Source organism: Ciconia boyciana, chromosome 1, assembly GCF_034638445.1.
Source record: "Ciconia boyciana chromosome 1, ASM3463844v1, whole genome shotgun sequence".
Lineage (NCBI taxonomy): Eukaryota > Metazoa > Chordata > Aves > Ciconiiformes > Ciconiidae > Ciconia > Ciconia boyciana.
Window position 1 is genome coordinate 40,843,931 of NC_132934.1, and position 19,929 is coordinate 40,863,859.

Below are 19,929 nucleotides of genomic sequence, written 5' to 3' on the forward strand. Positions count from 1 at the left end.
CGGAAAAAGGCAGTCCCTCAAACAGGTGGCTCTGAGGGTGTGTAATGCAAACCCAATCTTTCGAAAGCCAATCCAGAAATCCACAGAAGAGGTGTGCAATGAACCTCTCCAAAACTGTTTAGGCTACCTTTGGTTGAGAAATGGGTAGCGTTTTAGACCCAGACATACTTCTGGGAGAGTCTACTGAGATTTCCTAATAGAGAGGAAAAGTATTTGCATTGTTCAGTAACAAAGTACAGTGAAAATGTTAATATTTTCTTTGGCTTTTACATTGTTATAACTGACAGTCTTGGCAAAAAGGCTATTTCCTTTTTAACAAGAACAAAAAATATACCTGATCTAATTATAGCTTTGAGTTTACAGCTTTTACCATTTATGGGGATTATTGACGAATACCGGTGTTGAGGATCAAATAACTTACTCTGGAAAGAAGAAATAGTTTTTAGCTGCATATTTAACACATTGAATATAAGGCAGAAAATAATCACCTAAAGGATAGCGGTCTTTTTAGAAAGTCCATAAAAGGATATACAATAGATAATAGCTCTAAAGGTAATTCTTCCATAAAAACAAGCATCTCAAAGAACACTTTTGAAGAAGTATGCTTCACTTAAGAAAAGATTTTAATAATGTTTACATTAGCAATACTAACTATTGCCAAGATTAACATTAATCATGTAGACTTCTTTACTGCATTCAAGACCACGCTGAGGAACAGGCTGAGAACAGGACGTTTTGCCTTGTCTTGAAAGATCAGGGAGGGCCTGAACCCATCATGCTCTTGTATGTCCTAATAGAAGATGATTATAATCTCTGGTCCTGCTCTTGACTCCAACAGTTTCTCTATGTTCCTCCAACAGTTAAATTCTTCACTTTCTGTAGGAAAGAGTAGAAAGGAAGAATTCTCTTCTCTGTTACTGGTGGAAAGAGGTTAGGTAGTGAGCCCACCTTTTCCCACCTTACTGGAGGGACTGCACAAGGCTGGCCACCGAGCAACAAGGAGGTAGCACCTACTCCAAAGCCTACAGACATTTTTGGTAACTATCACTTCTCTTCAATAGGTTTTGAATAAAGAAATCACAATCAGACCAGTGGGACCAGTGACACTGCTAGTCAGACAACTAATTTTTCTTGGATCCCTCCACACACACACGCGTGTGTGTGTGTATATATATATTTCCTGACTACGTACATGTAACTTTCCATTTCAAATTAGAGTGAAGGAGCCGTACACGTGGGTTTTCCCTTATTTCTGAATATTTACAACCCTTTTTAACCTTCTAAATAACTTTACATTCTTTATGTTCCCCATGTTAATAGTCTGGGCCAAATTAGAGAAGATTGTGTGATGATACACCTCCCCCAGCATCCCCTTGAGATTGTGTCTTGATGGGGAAGAGCATCATGTGAGGAATCTGAGGAATTGTAAACATTCGTGACAACATTACATTAAAATCAGCATGAGACTAACTCTTCTGAAGTTTAACCAGCTGGGACAGCCACCTCATCACTGGGTATGTGAATAAGTGCAATCAGGAAACCACTTGTGTCTGTGTATTGTCTAGTATCCCAGAGGGGGTCTTACTACATACTCACAGCCCTTTTTTCAATTGGGTAACAGGAACAAGTCCACTGATGAGAATCCACTGGAGTATTTTTAATAATACATTTATAGAAGCAGATTTTATTACAGACCATTATTAAAAAAAAAAAAGATTAATGCAATGTTTGTTTGAAAACTCTCAAAAGGAAGCTCCACCTGTCCACCTCGGAGGGCCACCAGGTTACTAAAGCCTATTAATCATTAGCAAGGTCATTTCCAGGTCTTCCCTGACCCTAAAATTAAGCCATAGCTGGTGATTATGAAAATCCAATTACCCAACATGTTTTCCCAGTTGTTTATTTAAGCTGGGTAATTTCTTTAAATACATGTTCCCATGTTTATTCAGCACTCCTGAAAAATGCAACGCCCAGATTCCCGGTCCTCGGCTTTTCATTCTCTCTAGTGGTTTTGGAAGCAGCGGTGATGGCTGCTGCCCTCCAAGAGCCATTGCCCTCCGACCCCGGCATTGCAGACGCAGGAGGCGCTTCCTTCTGCGCCCTCGGTCTACCGTCCCTCTGCCGAGCTTCTGCGCGGCCGAGGCGGGAGCTGTGTCAGCCGTGCAGGTGGAAGGAAGACATTAATTAGCGGGAAGAGCAGCGCTGGCTGCGGCTGCTGGGGATAGAGTTTGCTTTGGGTCCTCAGATCCCGCTTGTACCAGGGGATGCTCTGCAGGGCTACTCTCCCTGGGTTTTACTGCAGGGATGACAGGAAAAACACTGCGATTCCCCTGTGCGTTTTATTTCTCTAGTGCTCACGGACTAGGTCTAGGCATGGGTCCTGATTCTCTTCCCTTGCTGGTCCATCTCATCAGCAAATGCACTGAATTCAGGTGGGTTTTGCACTGCTGCAATTGCACTAGGAGAGCACAACTAGGCACGTGGTTTCCACCACTTACTACCTTACTGGTGCCAGACTTCACCTGCTTATCTAGTTTTATGTTTCAGTGGGTAATTCAAAGGAAAAAAAAAATTTGCAAAAAAGGACAATGGAAAAAAATATAGGTCTCAGTTTTCCTGTTGCTTTTAGCAAAATAGCTAAGAGAAAACATGGTCGTGTGGATGAACAAATGTGATACGTAAAGCTGCGGTGGGGTGTGAAAAGCATAGTAAATCAGAAAAGGACATAATGTTGTTGTTATTAATCCTGTATTTCGATATAAAATAAAATAGGATACTACATAACTCCCATTGACTTCTTCAAGAAAAAACAGCATTGAAAAAAGAAAACAGAATGCAGAAATACAGAGGGGTTAAAATAATCTTTGCACAGGACTGAACATACTGCCATTTTCTTTCAGCCTTGGGCAAACACTAACACAGATCTTCTAAGAGATGACTGAGACATTTCTTCACAAATCCAGATTTATAATTTCCATTACAGTCAGTCCTCAGAAGGTTAAGAGATGACTCTCATTTGCAGTTAAAAATAATTTGATAAATTTTGAAGTAACATTCACAGTATTGTTAAATAGTTGCTTCCAACAAGCCTAAGAATGGTTTATGTATTTTTCACAAATGCTTATATATGATTCTTGCTCTGTACATGCTAGCCTGAAACATATATCATCACCTTGTACTGCTTATATTACTGGATGAGAATATAAGAATATAAGTCTTGAATGAGAGTATGGTTACATTAATGGATGTGGTAATCTCTCGGGTTTTTTCTGACCATCAGCATACTATCATCTCAAACAAGTCTTCTAAGCATGTGGTAAAGCTCCATTATTGACCGCCCAAACTTGAAAAAAGCAGATTCATTTTTTCCCAGGTCTACATTCTTTTCTTGGAAAGGTAGAGCTTATAAGTTTCAGCCTTCTATTGTGCTGCAGCACATATGAGAGAATATTCTGATAGAAAACCCCACAAGTTCTGATAATATACAATAACCCATTAATGTAATTATCCTCTCATTTACTCCTACTTTCAACAAAGGTCAATTAATATCATCAGTATTAGTTTGATAAAATAATGAATTAAAAATACATTATGTAACTATGTGAATGTCAGCCTAATAAATAAATATTTGCACATAGTACTTATTGCATATAATGTACTTTTTATTTTTACACGCCTAGGTGCTCTATGAAGCATTGCCATACAGATGCTATGATTGGCAGATCCGTGATATAACTCAGTTTCCTAAATGATCTCTGCTTTGCTTGCTGGCAATTCTGGGTTGCCATTGGTTTTCACTTGAACAAGTGCTGCAGCTTTTAGCAACCCACTCAGACCTGGGGTTATCGACACTTTTAAACAAAAAAACCCTACATCACACCCAAACTGAAGTACTAAAAAATCAGAAGCTGCCATCAACCAACCAACAAGGCCAAAGAAGAATTAGTGTTAGAAGCAGGACTAAAACCCAAGGTTCCCTAAATCTGTGTCATTTCTCAAGTTACCTTAAGTCATTTTGCAATCGTCATAGGCACTCTTCTCTAAAGGAAATTACTCTTCAACTGATTTCAAGATTCAGTATTATTTATGTCAATCATTTACTTAAAAAACAACAGCAGAGGAATACAAACTGATTTTGATAGAAAGTCTGTAACTATGAATACAAAATGACTGATTTACTTTGCATTAAAGGGTAATATGCATTATGGCCAGTCTAAATTGACACAGCCCGATACCTTGAAGGACTCAGCTCATGTTTGGTCATTTCGCAGCAACTTTACTATGCATGAAAATAAAAAATGCAGGACCAGAATTCCACCTTCAGCACTTTGGTGTGCAGGTGGTCAAAACTGGATCTTTCCCCCTCTCCTGCTATCCCCTGACATACCACTGCTACTTAAAACACCAGAAGTTACCCACTGACCTCCTATCATGCCTAGGAACAGTGGACCTCTCTTCTTCTATGGGCTCCTGGCCTCATTTCCAAAGCCTTATTCCTCCCACAGATTAACCTTCCCCTGGCTCTGATCTTTCCTCTCCAGAGAGGAGATTCTGGACAGATAGGCCATTAGCTCGATGTTTCCACAAGCGTGCTTAGCAATTCAATCATTAATATTACTGATATTTATAATATTTCTACTCTCCCTCACAGTCATCTGCACCCAAGACAAATCCTGTAGCCATTTGTGTGGGCAGCCTGATCTCACCAACCAGAAGACCTCATTTGCAGTGCAGAGGGAGTAATCTGGATATAACACTGAAGCTAATACCTATCGCCAGAAAGCCACAGATGGAAGATATTTAAGCTCAGGACTATAAGGGAGGCAATAGGATGAAGTATGCTGATCCTATGCATCTTCTTGGAAAGAACATCTGCCATTTCTGCTCATGTTTGCTCTCTCACACGGCTCTCCTCATAGTATTCCAGCATTGCATTATTATTTTTCCCCACTTATTTTCACTTGAAAAACGGATGATTCCTGCCTCTCACTTTGAGGAAGGGGTCTGGAAGTGACAACAGCAAGCTGTGTGCCTACTGAAAGGAGAAGAGGAGGGATATATGGCTGTGTGAGGCAAGACTTCCAATCCTCTGCAGCTTCCTAGCTATGAGAAACCTCCCAGCAGCACCTGGCAGCATCCTCCAGCCCCCTCTGCGTCCATAGAAACTGATCAGGAGCCTCAGCTATGAAGTTTAAATAGCTTTTCTGGAACGTGGACACACTTCATGTTCTCTCCAGAGGGTCTGATCTTGTTCCCACAGCCACGAGCGAGAGCAGGCCAATACCTCTAGCACTAAATTGCAAACAATTCTCAGGATCTACTCACAGCTCAGCATGTCAAAATGAACTGAGGAAACGGTTTTGACAAGTACTTCTGGACTAAGTTTTAAGCAATCAGTATCTGGTTAGGACAGGAATGGCTCAATATCCTGTAGAGGAAAACAGCTGACATGAGAGTAGTTTCAACTTTCCCTCTTTTAATCATGCCTTCTAATGTACTGCCAATTCACTCCTGTTCTGCCCTCGATAAGGCTACGCCACTCGGCTACGGGAACTGACTGTTCAAAAATGCAAAGCTTAGACAACCTCCCATCTTTTCCTGTAGATTATTTCTACAATCAAATTGCATTTTGTCACGCAAACTTCTCTCTCCAATAAAATTTGAATGGTAACATAAAGCTCTATTTCTGATTCATATTCACATATATGTGTTTTCAGCATGAGTGAAAACTGAGTTGAATGTTCAGAAGTAAAAATAAATGAAGATGCTAATTTGTTGTGCTTATTTGAGCTGGTTTTTCAGAGCTGCATAAATGTTTACTAATTTATGGTTAATTTGCTTTAGATGGTAGAGCTTTAATTGAATGCAGTCTTGTTTATTGCTATTATTATCTGCTTGCATTGCAGCATTGCTCTATTTCATGCTGGAGGCCTCATTCCACGAACGTACTGGATGACCTGTTCTCTCTCTGATTAATGCACACGCTAATTTAAACCAAGCTACAATGAATATAAACAAAAGAGATTAAAAGAATAGGGAATGGGAAAAGAGAATGGAGAGGAATAACAATTAGCTGCTAGGGCTGCACAGATTAAACAAATGCACAACTTAATGAGCTCAGATAATGCATTTATTTAAGGTAAGCCAACAAGAACTGTTAAAAACCCCCACATATTCTGTCTGCTGTATCTTTTGCTTGAAAGGAAGAAAAAAAAATCAATTTGCAAAATATTTTTTGTCATACTTGTATGAGTTGCCCCTCTACGATTTCAGTTCGTAAGTACCTCCATGATGCCTTGGGGGAGCTGTAGCCAGTCACCATCATTTCCCATCTAGATCTCTTGTCCAGGTGCAAAGCCTGATTACTTTTCCCAGCTAACACAAGGCTCACTTCTTTGCTGAGCACTACAGCATGCCCAGAGTGTGCTTGCCTGCAGTATTCAGAGAACTGTAGCCTGAGAACTGATCTAATAAATGAGAACAGAGAGGTGCAACACTACAGCAATAGCTTCTAGAAAGTGCTTTTTTAAGACTGCTTAACTGAGATTTTTTGCTATTTAGTTGGTCAGCCCTATGGTAAACAAATAAATAATGGACTGATCTTAGATTTTTCAGCTTTTAAATGAAAAAAGTGTTTGTGGTTTTTTTCTTTTTTTTCATAACAGAAGCCTTATCAGTAAGTCCATTTAGCTTCATGTATTTCATACTAATTAATCTCTTAAGCACAAACTCTACCTCCATCCTGCACCTGCTGCTCACTAAGGAATATAACCTACAACCCTTAAATCCAAACAAGCAATTATATAATCTATTCACACATTAATGTCCTTCAATACTCTTCTGAGGCTTTAACCAAAACCAGCTGACCTCAAAAAAGACATGGGTAGGAGTATTCTTAACATGTATGGGCAGTATCTTCAGACAGTATCAGTAAGAGAAAATTATTTTTTATTGTGACTTGAAGACTAATCAGTACAATGAGTTCTTTCCTGGTGAGTTTGCCATTTGGGAAAGACAGGAAGGAACATCTGGGAAAAGAGGCGTTTACTACACCCTGTCAACCTTAAGATAATAAAAAAGCACATTCCTTGTTTATTTGACTTGGTCTTCATTATCTTTAAACTACTGCAAGTGTCACACAGAAGATTTCTAAGCAGACAAATGAATTGTTAGTGCACTTTGAAGAAATTACTGAACAGCAGCAGTTCCTGAAGAATGTAAAACCTCCAGACCCACACCATTGCTCAACAGAGCTGCGCCATCTATGGACATTTCTAAAGGGAGCCGGCGAGACTGCTCCACTCAGTCACACAGTGGACAAAGCATCCAAGGCTGCCTGTACAGACCAAAAATCCTTTTAGGTCACACACTTTGGAAGGCACAGTCCCATTTCCAGAGTGACTTATGTGCTTAAGGTATACTACAAGTTGATGGGATTTAGGCTCTTAGAGACAGGAACCATATCTGTGCACTTAGGTCTGCCATTTAGCTGCTGCTGAGTTTCCAGAGCTGACACCTAAGCTAGGTACATAAACCTTTCTCTCTTCCCAGCTTTTTCTTCTTGATTCACTTTAGTAGTCTGGCTTTCCAGCCTTGCTCTATGGGAAGGCTTGCTCAAACAGGTATATTAATGTGCAAAGTGCCTGGATTCCCTTTGAAAATGAAGTTTAGGAAATCCACTTAGGCTTGCAATTTGAAATGGAGCAATGCCTGAATGCTTTTAAAAGACAGCTGTAAATGTCTGCATACCAAGGTGTACTTTATCTTGCACTTCAGAGATTAAATAGACCTTTAAAAGAGGTGTTGCCAAGCTGTACAGTCCCATTTAGGGCTGAGCAGCTGACGAGGAACAGACAGGTAAGTGACCTGGAGCTCCTTTCTACAGAGCTCAGCAGACCCCTTGAAGGCCACAGCCCTGGCCACTGCCTGCCTTCATTAGAGACGTTCCTATAGGGGAGTGCATAGGCTGGGCTCTAGAGAAGGGAAATGCATCTGTACCTGTGCCCAGAGATGAAGGCATGGGTCAGAGTGAAGGCTTTCTGGATCTAGTCTTCCTCATACACACCATCAATGAGTCAGTACAGACTGGAAATTCAAGAGTGAAATAATTATAATTGCTTGAGATTCATAGTTCTCTATTAGCAAAGGATTCACGGCATTAAGAAACTTAAATCACTTTATTTAAATTCACGTCTATGAATTTGAATAGAAGAGGGAAACGTGAGGACTCTGATAAAAGCAGTGTTCCTCTAAATGCATATTGCATTATGAAATAAAGAGAAAGGAGAAGTCACATCTGAAAGATAAACCAAACTCCCTCCCAACCCAACCTCCACCCCATCTATCTCAGTACAAATGCTCTCAATACCCAGGGCTCCATACAGCTAATGATGTAACACGGGTTAGATTAACATACACTGAAGGGAGTGATGTAGAAATATGAACGTAAATTTGGTGTACTATGTAAGACCAAAGGTTGACCAGTATCCTGTTTTCAACAATGGCCAGCAAGAGGAGGTTTAAGGAAAGAATGCAAGAACAAAGCAAGCAGGAATTACTGATTACTTAATTAACACTGTTATTTATTTTTAGTATGCCCTCCAGCTTCTGGCAATCTGTAGTTTAGGAACATCCTGAACCAAAGGTTGCTTCCACATCTTTGTGTCTGGTGTCTTCCCTTCTGTGATTTTTCCTTCAGACAGCTTTCTTAGCCCACCTTATGACCTCTGCACTGTCCCAGGACAATGAGCTCCGTAGCTGGGAGCCAGGCAATAGTGAAGACTAGACATGGGGACTAGAGGGGTATTTAGGCCATTTACATTTGGAAAAAAACCTTGTGATGAAGCAGAAAGCATTTATTTTATTCCAATCTTATCAGTAAATTGCAAATGCATTCTCTGTAGCCAGAGGATTACCTTTGGGATTAATTACAATACCAGCTTTCTGCTTTTCACAATGCCGCCTTCTTTTGCAAAGTTATTCAGTATTGTGCTCTGTGGGCCACATTCTCTTCCCAGATACCTCTATAAATCCACTGAGGCAAAACAAGCTAAATAGAGTCTAAAGTAAAACAAGACCATGCAAATTGGATTTATTAGCTGTTGTGTACTTTCCTGCCGTTTTGATTGCTTTCTTCATTTGTTGTAAGGCTACGCCGTTACGTCCACTGTCAAATCCAGGGAAAGGAACTGAAAGCCTCTGGACTATGCAGCAGTCCTCCGGTGGAATTTGCTACAACTCAGGAAGGATTTGAGACATCTCAGAGACAGGAGATGTGGCTGCCAGGGGGACGGTGGGAAGCAGAAGCCCCAGCCCTGGCAGAGGGGCAGGCTCAGCTGCCTCCTGCCCAGCACTGGCCCCATCTCCCACTGGCAGCACAGTTTTCCAGGGAGCTGCTATTGGTCATCCTGAAGCATCGGGACCAAGCTCCCTAGAGAAACACTGTACTTTACTTAACGACATTTTTCTGTGTGGGAATTATATACAGTACTTCCCCTTCTGATGCCTATCGCATATTTGAGCAGTTATTTGAAGTCGCTGTGTTCTGTTTTGCTCTTGTTATCAAATCACAGTATTGACATAACAGGGATAATTATAGCTACCATAAATTAATAACAACAATGCATACAGTTTGTTAAGCATCAAAAGTATATTCTTTGATAGGGAACATAAGGGAAGTCTCTGTCCCAGAAATAAATACCACTGTTGTAGCTTCTTACAGACTCCACTGGTTAGAGAACTGAATGAAGAGTTCAAGAGTCCAGGTATTTTATGAAGATATGGCACTGATTTGCAATATCATCTTGGATCAGTCACTTAACCAATTAATGTCTCACTTGCCTTACTATGAAAATAATAAACAGAGCTCCTGAAACACGTTGGCCATACTCAGCGAAGGTTCAAAGTCAAACCAAACTGATACATCAGCTTGGATGTGATGGTATCAAAGCAGACGAACAACTCTAGCAAGAACCTGGCTGAAATGTCAGTGTCGTATGAAATCAGCTACTGCCTCTGGGCAGTATTTCTTGGGCTGAGCCATTGTCATAGCATACTCTGGGCATCCTCATCTCTGCCACGATGCTATTGCTCCTCTGTTTCCTGAGGCTTGCCTCATTGTCAGTATGCATCTACTACCTTGTCTGATGTTTAGATTGTAACTTTTTTGGATAGGGGATCATTTCATTTTTGTGTGTGTATGGAGCCTTGCACAGAGGGATCCTGATCTGTGACCGAGGCTCTCAGGTACTATATTAATACAAATGCTAAAGAGAATTTCCCACAAGAGCTGAGAAATAGTCTGACACACAGATTTACATGCAGTATTCTTTGAGGAAAGTTGTATTTGCAAAGAAGGGACATTTCTGCTAGCTAGCAGTGTTAAGCTTTCTGTATGTACTAGCTCTGACTGCGTAAGAGATCTCTGCTGAATTTCCAGAACCGTTTTTTTCCGAAAAGAAGCAGTATAATTAGTCAACTGTCATAATTTGTAAGTGTTGTCCTGACAATGCACAGAAATAAAATGAATTATGATTGCATTCAAAGAAGAGATTTATGGCCTGGAATATTAACTGATGGCTACAATATAAGCTGGATGCTTAGTAAGTACTGTCCAGCACATGGCTTCCTGCAATTCAAAAATATACTTGGATATTTTATATTGCAGTTTTGGAGGTGCTTTGATGTTTTTCTTTTCTTTCTTTAACTGTGTTCTGTGTCTGTTCCTAACATCTTAAATTAAGGGGAACTGAGCTAAATTCAGCTTTAGGCTGCCCTGCAGAAGAGTTGGCCAGAAGGAATTGCATGATCAGTGAGAAATACATTCCAAACCAAGAGGAAAGGTAAATATTTCTGGTTTAATTTGAGGCATTGGCCTTTTTCAGACATTAATAGGAGCATTCAAGGAGACTTCTATAAAGCCCCCAAATCAACCTTTCTTGTAAATTTCAAAACCCTGTATATCTGGTAGGGATGCTCTCTTCCACATCAGTTGTTTATTTTACTGAAATCAGTACCTGTGGGTTCTAGTCAAAGACTCATGAGATGCAATGATGTACCTCATCCTGTTTATAACCCAATCTCATAATGAAAGTGGTTCTCTTCTCCCTCTCTTTGTTCCTTAGCACGGCATTTCCAACCTGCCGATGTGAAAAGGCGATATATTTGGTTGTAAATGTCACAGATGGACACATCCTGCTATGGGCTGAGCCGAGATACTCGGGGCGTTCAAGTTCAGCTAACGTGCATCTCCTCACTTTCCCAGATGTCCCACTCTGCCTGCACATTAGGACAGCTGGTGAAGCAGTCACAGAAACCCTGCCCTGGGATGGTAGACCACAGAAATGAAGCAGAGGCAGAGAGGAGCTGAGGAAATCAGTCACTGGAAAGCTGCGCTGGAGTTTAATCCTCTGACCAAATGGCGCTTAAAAACCCAACCCACTGCTGGACAAGACAAGGGGATTACTCACACAACTCAAATTACTCATGTGCCCAGGGCAACGGCTCGACTGATTCTAGGCCTGAGAATCATTTCAATATTAACATGGGTATTCCCCCTCGGTTTCTTGTGCCGTGTGTTACTTTTCAAAAGATCAGCTGGACGAATCACTGCAAAACCACCAAAACTGTCTACCAGATGGCGGCCACTGATTAATTTGTCTTAACTTATGCCAAAAAGGAAGAAAATGTGATGGGTGGAGCAGTAAAGACAAGCACAATCAACATCCGACCAAACAGGGTTTCCTGTCACCTTGGGAACGACACTGATTGGCACTGCAGTTTCCTGTGTACAAGCTAAAACCAGTAGCAACTGGAGTAACAAGAATAAACGCCAGATAAGAGACATGGGAATACAATAAAATTATTACAAAATTCCTGACTAAATCTCACAAGATGGTAAAGGCAAAACCAAGGGTAGGCATAGGCTGCATGCTAAACTGAGCGCTCCCCAGCATCTGAGAGAAGAGGACTACGAAGCTGCAAGAGAAGAATTTCTCCAAACAAGGGTGGGCTAACTTACCTGAATTATCCACTCCCAGAAATGAATGTCACGTGCTTTGAAGAGCTTTTAGTTCTTTGCAAGAGGCAAAAAAAGGAATGTGGGACAACTTAAAGCAGAGATGCAGCTAGGAGTGGAAACGTACCATCTACCCACACTAATCCGAAGTAATTTGCAAGAGGTGCTAGAGACACAGGGAAGAAGACTGTGGGTGTAAGTTTGGGCGATGGTACATAGTTATTTGCATCTATTTATTTAGACTGTAACTCCCACAGAGTTTTGCTTCAAAGAGCTCTAACCACAACCAAAACACCTTCTCAACCAGCCAGGAGTCAAATAGTTAAAATATGGTTTTTAAAGGGTCTTTGTTAGGCTGGTGCCTGAGTTCACTTCCCCTCCAGAGAAAGGGGACAATTCACATTCCTGCCCTCTTCCTACACTGCAGATAAGTAAATATGTCTGTAATGGGTTGGACAGAACAGACGTTTGTGCAACTCAGAGGTCCAGCGCTTGCAAAAAGTTTTCAGGGTGACTGTGCACTAACAGAAATGATACACAAAGGCAAGTTGGAGGTAAAGCATTATTCTCTCTCTAGTCATGAATCCATGTGCTAAAACAGACCTCTCAGGCACTGAGCAGGAGACCCTCAGAGCTGCATCCCACTTCACGTTCCCTGTTAGGCAGACCAGTTTCACTGCCACCTCGGTAGCCCAGGTTTTCAGCCCTTGCCCTTACCCTGTCACCCAGAGGGCAGGTGCCAGCAGTCACAGTGTGGCCTTCCAGCTAGTTGAGATGGCCTGAGGAGGAGGGAAGCCACAATGCTGGGCTGCGGGGAGACCCTGCACTGAAAGGAGCATTACTGAAAGGCACAGCCCTTAAGCAGCTGCCCACGATCCAGACTGCTCCCCTCACGTCAGCTGCTACACCAGCTGTGCACTTCTCCATGTGCAAGCTCCATCTAGAAAAAGAAATTAAACAGTGCCAGGAAACAATCCCAGGCACTGAAACTGGGTAATCAATATTGCTACATTTCAAGCCTTGCAGCCCTGGCTTGTTTTTAGCCTTTGCCAACAAGAGTGCTCCAAAGCAATTCACTGGCACAGTTTGGGAACCAGCACATGCACAAACCATTCCCGGTAAGCAGTCTGCATCCAGCCCCCGCTCTTTTGGAGGCAAAGGGAGCTTGGCAGCATGGACACAAACTAATCTCTGCTAGCTGGCCTCAGTGCAGTAAGTGTTGCTGGGTGTATTGAATTTATTAGTGCATCTTACAGACCAGGACAGAATACAGCTGAGAGGTCTGCCAAATGCGAGAAATGCATTTTTAGGTCCTTCAGAAAGTGGATTTTTTTTTGTTGTATTCTCTCACTCTTCTTAAATGATGTGGACAAATAGTAGCGTATTGGACTTTTACCGTACTTCAGGTTAAGGTTCTCATCTTTGCTACGTCTCTTCAGATGGACACGCCAGCCAGCCAGTCTCAATCCAGTGGTTAGGACTGCAGCTGGAGGAGGTTTATGTGCCATGTCCGAAGTGCTCTAATGAGTCAATGGCAGAGATGGATCAGAGCACAAAAATTCCTGCCTCCCACCTCAAACTCAGTTTACTGGTCCCTGGTGCTTTGCAAATTCCTTCTGATAGGATATCACCATAAAATTGTTCTCCAGCTAGTACTTTTGTATTGGCACATAGCTGTGTTTTGAACAATTACACTGACATTTTCCTGAAAACAATTCCTAGGATTTAAATTAAGAATGCAGAAAGCATATTCAGCTCCACACAATAGGGTAAATTTATCCTCCAAATCTATGCAAAGCTAGTATATTTTAGCCAGGAAATTCAAGGCCCCTTCCTGTAAATATATTAAGTTCCCATGCTTGTGTCATAAACTACAAAAGCTGGCATGTTTACAGTAGTCCAACTGCAAGGTGCTACCCTCTGAGCACTACTTGAAATGATTACTCACAATGGATGGTTTGGTATAAAGATAACAGATCAGCAACACCATAATTATATTTGCAGCAACTGTGCTCTGTGATCTAAAAATCAGAACAGAACCAGAGAGAATTGTTGGAAATTTTTCTCATCTATTAGAGCAGAGATTTGGTTGAACAGCAATATCCTGAGATGCAGCTGCGGTCATATTAATGAAGCAAAGAGCGCATCAGGTTTTTTACCCTGGTTCCAACATTTCTTACACGGTTTTATTTGGTATACAGTATTGTTAAGATAATGATTCATTTTAATGGATACTGCTTTTCTAACACCAGGAAAATAGGTATTACAGTTAGTGTTTGTCATCCAGATGGCAATTGACAGGGCACAGAAATTGTATAGGTGGACGGAACAATCGTTTAATTTGTGTGTCTATGCAGAATGACTAATAAAAGAGAATAGTTATCAATATTAACATAGCAATTTTCTTCCACCTCCAAACTTGAAGTCCAAACTGTTCACAATTTTCTGTGTAAAGATGTCAAATACAAGATGTTTCTGAGGAAGGATGCCAAGGGCAGACAAAGAACAATAATTGCTCTCATTATTTGTGTGACTATATGTGTGAGTACCTCTTACTAATACATTCCTGATTCAAACTTTATCTTTTGGCAGTGAGTTCCACAGACTACTATGGGTTACCTGAATACTTTTTTTAAAATTATTTAAAAATGTATTGCCTTTCTTTTCCATCAGAATATCTCTTTTTCTCATCTTATAAGGAAGTGGGCAGCTTTATAATGCACATTATTTTAACTTTTATTTCATTATACTTACAGTGAGCTATACTCCCTGTATGTCCACTGAATACTTCTTAGAACTGGAGAAAAGAATTCTGCTGTCAATTTACAGGCATCTTCAGGTTGGTAAGAGAAATCTTACTGGTTACAGTCTTGTCCTGGTTTCGGCTGGGATAGAGTTAATTTTCTTCCTAGTAGCTGGTATAGTGCGGTGCTTTGGATTTTAGTATGAGAATGATGTTGATAACACGCTGATGTTTTAGTTGTTGCTGCACTAGCCAAGGACTTTTCAGCTTCCCATGCTCTGCCAGGTGCAGAAGAAGCTGGGAGGGGACACAGCCAGGATAGTTGATCCAAACTGACCAAAGGGCTATTCCATACCATATGACATCATGCTCAGTATATAAAGCTGGGGAAGAAGAAGGAAGGGGGGACATTTGGAGCGATGGCGTTTGTCTTCCCAAGTAACCATTACGCGTGATGGAGCCCTGCTTTCCTGGAGATGGCTGAACACCTGCCTGCCCATGGGAAGGAGTGAAGGAATTCCTTGCTTTGCTTTGCTTGCGTGCGTGGCTTTTGCTTTCCCTATTAAACTGTCTTTATCTCAACCCTCGAGTTTTCTTACTTTTGCTCTTCCGATTCTCTCCCCCATTCCACCAGGGGGGAGTGAGCGAGCGGCTGCGTGGTGCTTAGTTGCTGGCTGGGGCTAAACCACGACAAGTCTATTAACTGTGGCAGTGGGCTTTTATAGTATTGCTCTTTGAGGGGAAAAGTAACATCATGCACAGTTCTCACAATCAGAGCTCAAGCCAAGATTCAGTCCTTTCTGTTATGTTTGTAGGGAGTTACACTTGACATTGATTTAGGTGATTTTCCCCCTACTATTCTCTATTCTGATGCCTACTGATTTTCTCTAGAGGTTGCAGACTTGGTTGCCCAGTGTATGTTTAGTGATGTCAGTGAGCAGCCCTCTCCCCTGCAGTTCTGCTCACGCTGGCATTGCCTGCCTTCCCTTTCACAGAGTACCTTCTGTTTTCTTGTGTCCCAGCAGTGCTTCCGCACCGTTGCAGAATTCTTTTATTTCACATTTAAAAAATATTTTATTATTTCACTTATCTGCCAGGTTTTTGCTCTGTTTGCCAAACTTTTTCCTATTATATTCTCCACTCTCTTGTATTTTATTTGCAGAGAAAAAAAAATTAGCACAAAGGACATGTAAAATGTTACTTGGTCTGAATGAGAGTCCTGCATGCCCCTAGCATCCTGATATGTGAACATGAGGACCTCTCGCTTTTAGACAGAATAATTTTCCAATGAATATGTAACAGACTGAGAAAACATAGTGCTGTGATTTTTCTCACTGATTATTTAGATGTAATAGCCACAGTTTTAGGTCTCCATGGCTAGGATGGAATACAAATGCTTGAAAAGACTTTCCAAAGCAGTGTTTGTGTTTTTTAACACACACAGTAGAAGAGCTATTTTCCACATCTTCTTTTCTTCCATGTACTTTTGCATGCTAGATACTAACTAATTTGAACAAAACAGTATATTGTGCACTAGTTAGTTGAAATACAGTTGTCCTAGTCACAAATAATACTGGAACTAAAACTCACAGCAGCAGTGGCTGGAGGAAAAGTAAATCCAGTTGTAAAACAAGTGAATACTGTGCTGGTGTGGTAACTTATTTATATTTATATCCCCACCATGCTTGTGTTTTAACAACTCACTGCTTGTACTAAGAATTTGCAATGCTTGACATGTCAGCATGAAATTTAAAATATCACATCCCACTTCACCAGATGCTGATGTCAGCTGGGACCATTCATATCAAGATGAATTTTGGGCCAACCAGCAGAATAAAAGAAGCCTTACTCTGCTGAAGGAAGAAGTATATATTACTCATATAAACCTATAAAAGCCTAAGTAGAAAAATAAACACTGATGCAATATTCACGGATATGCTCACAGAAGAGAAAAGGATGATTTACATCCTAAATTCAGGCGTCGGCGCTATGATATTGTGACAGTTCATCACCAAAGACACCCACGGCAGAACATTAGCTCTCCCGCTCCTTCGGTCAGTAACAGCACTGTGTGGGTTGCCGACGGAAAAGGTCTTTGCTGCAAAGGAGCAGCAGTTGTGAAAACACCAGAAGAGAGCAACTTTGAAGCGTTCTGTACTGAACGAGCTGGAGGCTGCCAGGAGGCTCTGAAGACAGCCCTTCACTTGCCTGCCCCAGCATCCATCATTAATTGTAACAGAAAGGGGTCGGCGCCTCGTTGTGCGAACAGCCCTCTCACCTCCACACCTGTTGGTCCATCCTCCGCTCTTGGCCACCACCGCTCCATCCCTTCCCCAACCGCACGCTGCGCAGGGGCACACATCCCTGATCGGCATCCGGGAAAAGCACTCGCCTCCTGAGGCCGCTGGGCCAGTGACCGTCCTGACTACGTGACCCCCTTCCCTCCTCCAAGAGCTACAGCCGAAGAAGAAATGCAGGCCACCTCGGTGCCGGAGCCGGGGGAGCGGCAGCGCCGGCTGCCGGCTCTAGGTGTCACCCTCCCCGCGCCCGGGCTCGGCCACAAGGGCGGCCGGCGGGGCTCGAGCGCCGGGCTACGCATCTCTCACGTCGAATCTCCCACGTTGAAATCACCTGCGGCGTCCCACTCGTTTGACAGCGCAGATGTTGCATACGCTGCTGGGGAAGCTGGGTCTTACAGAAATAGCTGAGTACCAGCCTTTCCAGATACGCAGAAAAAAATGTGTATTCAGAAGCACAATACGTCTGTGCTGGTGTTGGCTGGGATGGAGTTAATTTTCTTTATAGTAGCTAGTAGGGGGCTACGTTTTGGATTTCTGCTGAAAATAGTGTTGATAATACAGAGACGTTTTAGTTGTTGCTCAGTAGTGCTTATACTAAATCAAGGACTTCTCAGCTTCCCGTGCTCTGCCAGGTGCACAAGGCGTTGGGAGGGGGCACAGCCAGGACAGCTGACCCCAACTGACCAAAGGGCTATCCCACACCATATGAGGTCATGCTCAGCATATAAAGCTGGGGAAAAAGAAGAAAGGGGGGGACCTTCAGAGTGATGATGGCGTTTGTCTTCCCAAGTAACCGTTACACGTGACGGAGCCCTGCTTTTCTGGAGATGGCTGAACACCTGCCTGCCCATGGGAAGGAGTGAATGAATTCCTTGTTTTGCTTTGCTTGTGTGTGCGGCTTTTGCTTTCCCTATTAAAGTGTCTTTATCTCAACCCACGAGTTTTCTTACTTTTGGTCTTCTGATTCTCTCCCCCATCCCACCGGGGCGGAGTGAGCGAGCGGCTGGGTGGTACTTAATTGCCGCGTAGGGCTAAACCACAACAACTTCTTAAGAAGCTGGACAAACTCCCAGAAACATTTTGATCTATGGCCAGTTGTCCATTAACAATTTGTCTGCCTCTGTACCAGCCAGTGCTATTTCTATTAAAAATGGAAAGGTTCAGAGGGCCAGATGCTGATGCGGTGCTTTGTGAAAACTCGCTTCCACCATATTTTTGCATTTAGATATGCTCCTCAAAGCAGCACCTAGTGTGCAGAGCAGGGAGAGCTTGAGAGGCTGGCAACACCCGGCTCTTCTGCCCCATCCTCCAGAGATACTGTCACAAACTTCCCGTCTAGATGGCTAGGCACAGCAGTTGGCTCACTCCCTGGTTTGGCCCATGCTCCCTTAACCTCTCTTTGAAGAGATACAGTTTGGTCTGGATCATACTAGGCATTTCATGACTATGGATCACACTTAAGGAATCAAACCAGGGAGTTTGGATAGTTAGAAGATAGTTAGAAAATACTGCTCAGGAACCACTGTCAAGCCATCTAGCCAAAGGAATCTCAATGCTAAGTTTGTCAAGGAGCCCCCATATCCATACTAGCCTGCCAAGAGCTTCTTCCTCTGGCAGAAACCAAAATCAGGGTAGCAAACATTAATGAATGGGTGCCCCTAAGCTGTGGCTATGAGCAGGAGGGGACCTCCAGGCTTGATCCCACTCCATACTGACAGAAAAAGGGCTGCGAGCTGACTGTTTTGTGCACAGTGTGCTGCTAGCAGTGTGCAGACTCCATGCTGTAAGGTCCACTGCTCCCATGTATAATGAGGATGGCCCAAGGTTGCCTAGTGCAAGGTTGTTGTGGGGGAGAAAGGTGGAGAGGGGTTTTAAACTGTCCATGTACAGATCATTAGATGATGTCTGAGGCAAAATGTGTTGCTGCATTATTACTTTTTGCCTCCAATGGTTCTGTGTGTCAAAATGTGTGTAAATTTGTTCATAGTACAGGATATAGTAAATAAATAAAAAATATATATAATAATAGCTGCTTATTTCAGAGGAAGAGAAGACAACCTGTTCCCTAAAGTTCTCTCCCTCACATCCCCAGACCTTCGTATCACTGAGCTTGAAATAAACCACCATTTCTTAGAAGTGGACTTGGGCTGATAAAGTGTTAAACATGACAAAAAGAACTGCAGAATGGGACATTACCACAATTGCTTTCACTTTTTCACAATGGCCTATTAGTGTTCTTTTACAGTAGAAACTGAAGTTCTCAGTTCCTTCAACTTCTTCCTTAGTAATAATCTGAAATGCCTGGTTTATTTGATCAAACATCAGGTTTAGTTTCCTCTGTGTATCTCAGCTCTCCATTCTGACATATCTGACGCAGAACTTTGTCCTTCCAAAGGATGAAATTTAGTTTAGGAGTATTAAATGCTGAGTTCCTATCTGCAGTGGTGGAAATTAAGATCCTAGATCAATAGTTTTTATTTTCTTTGTTTGAGCAACGGAAAAATTTATTCCCCGGTCCTTAAGTACAAACTCCCTCTACAAATTCCTTCAACCCAATCCCTCTCAGCTATTACATACACTATGTTAGGTACCAGGTATTATAAACTAGCTATGTGATCCCCATGCTTGTGTGCTTTATTTTTAGGGTCTTGTGGAATGAGAGAAACTATCAAAACGTATTTACTTGCTTCCTCCATTCCTTATTTTTTTAGCTGCAGTGATATCACTACATGTTTTATGACAGCTCTACCTTTCAGCATCTTTTACTCATGGAAGAATCAATCCCCCTCCCTTAGCTCTGTCTGTGGCTCATAAAGCCATTGATAAAATCTCCGTCATTGAAATCCCATGGTTCAAGCTGAATCAGGGTT

The 19,929-nt window shown here is 42.1% G+C and overlaps 1 protein-coding gene across 1 annotated transcript in view; it reads right to left on the minus strand.

Moving 5' to 3' along the window:
• Positions 1-19,929, minus strand: part of PTPRR (protein tyrosine phosphatase receptor type R) — a gene marked incomplete at its 5' end in the record, with an annotated part of 140,143 nt that overhangs the window by 39,610 nt on the left and 80,604 nt on the right. The gene's annotated exons all lie outside the window — the stretch shown is intronic.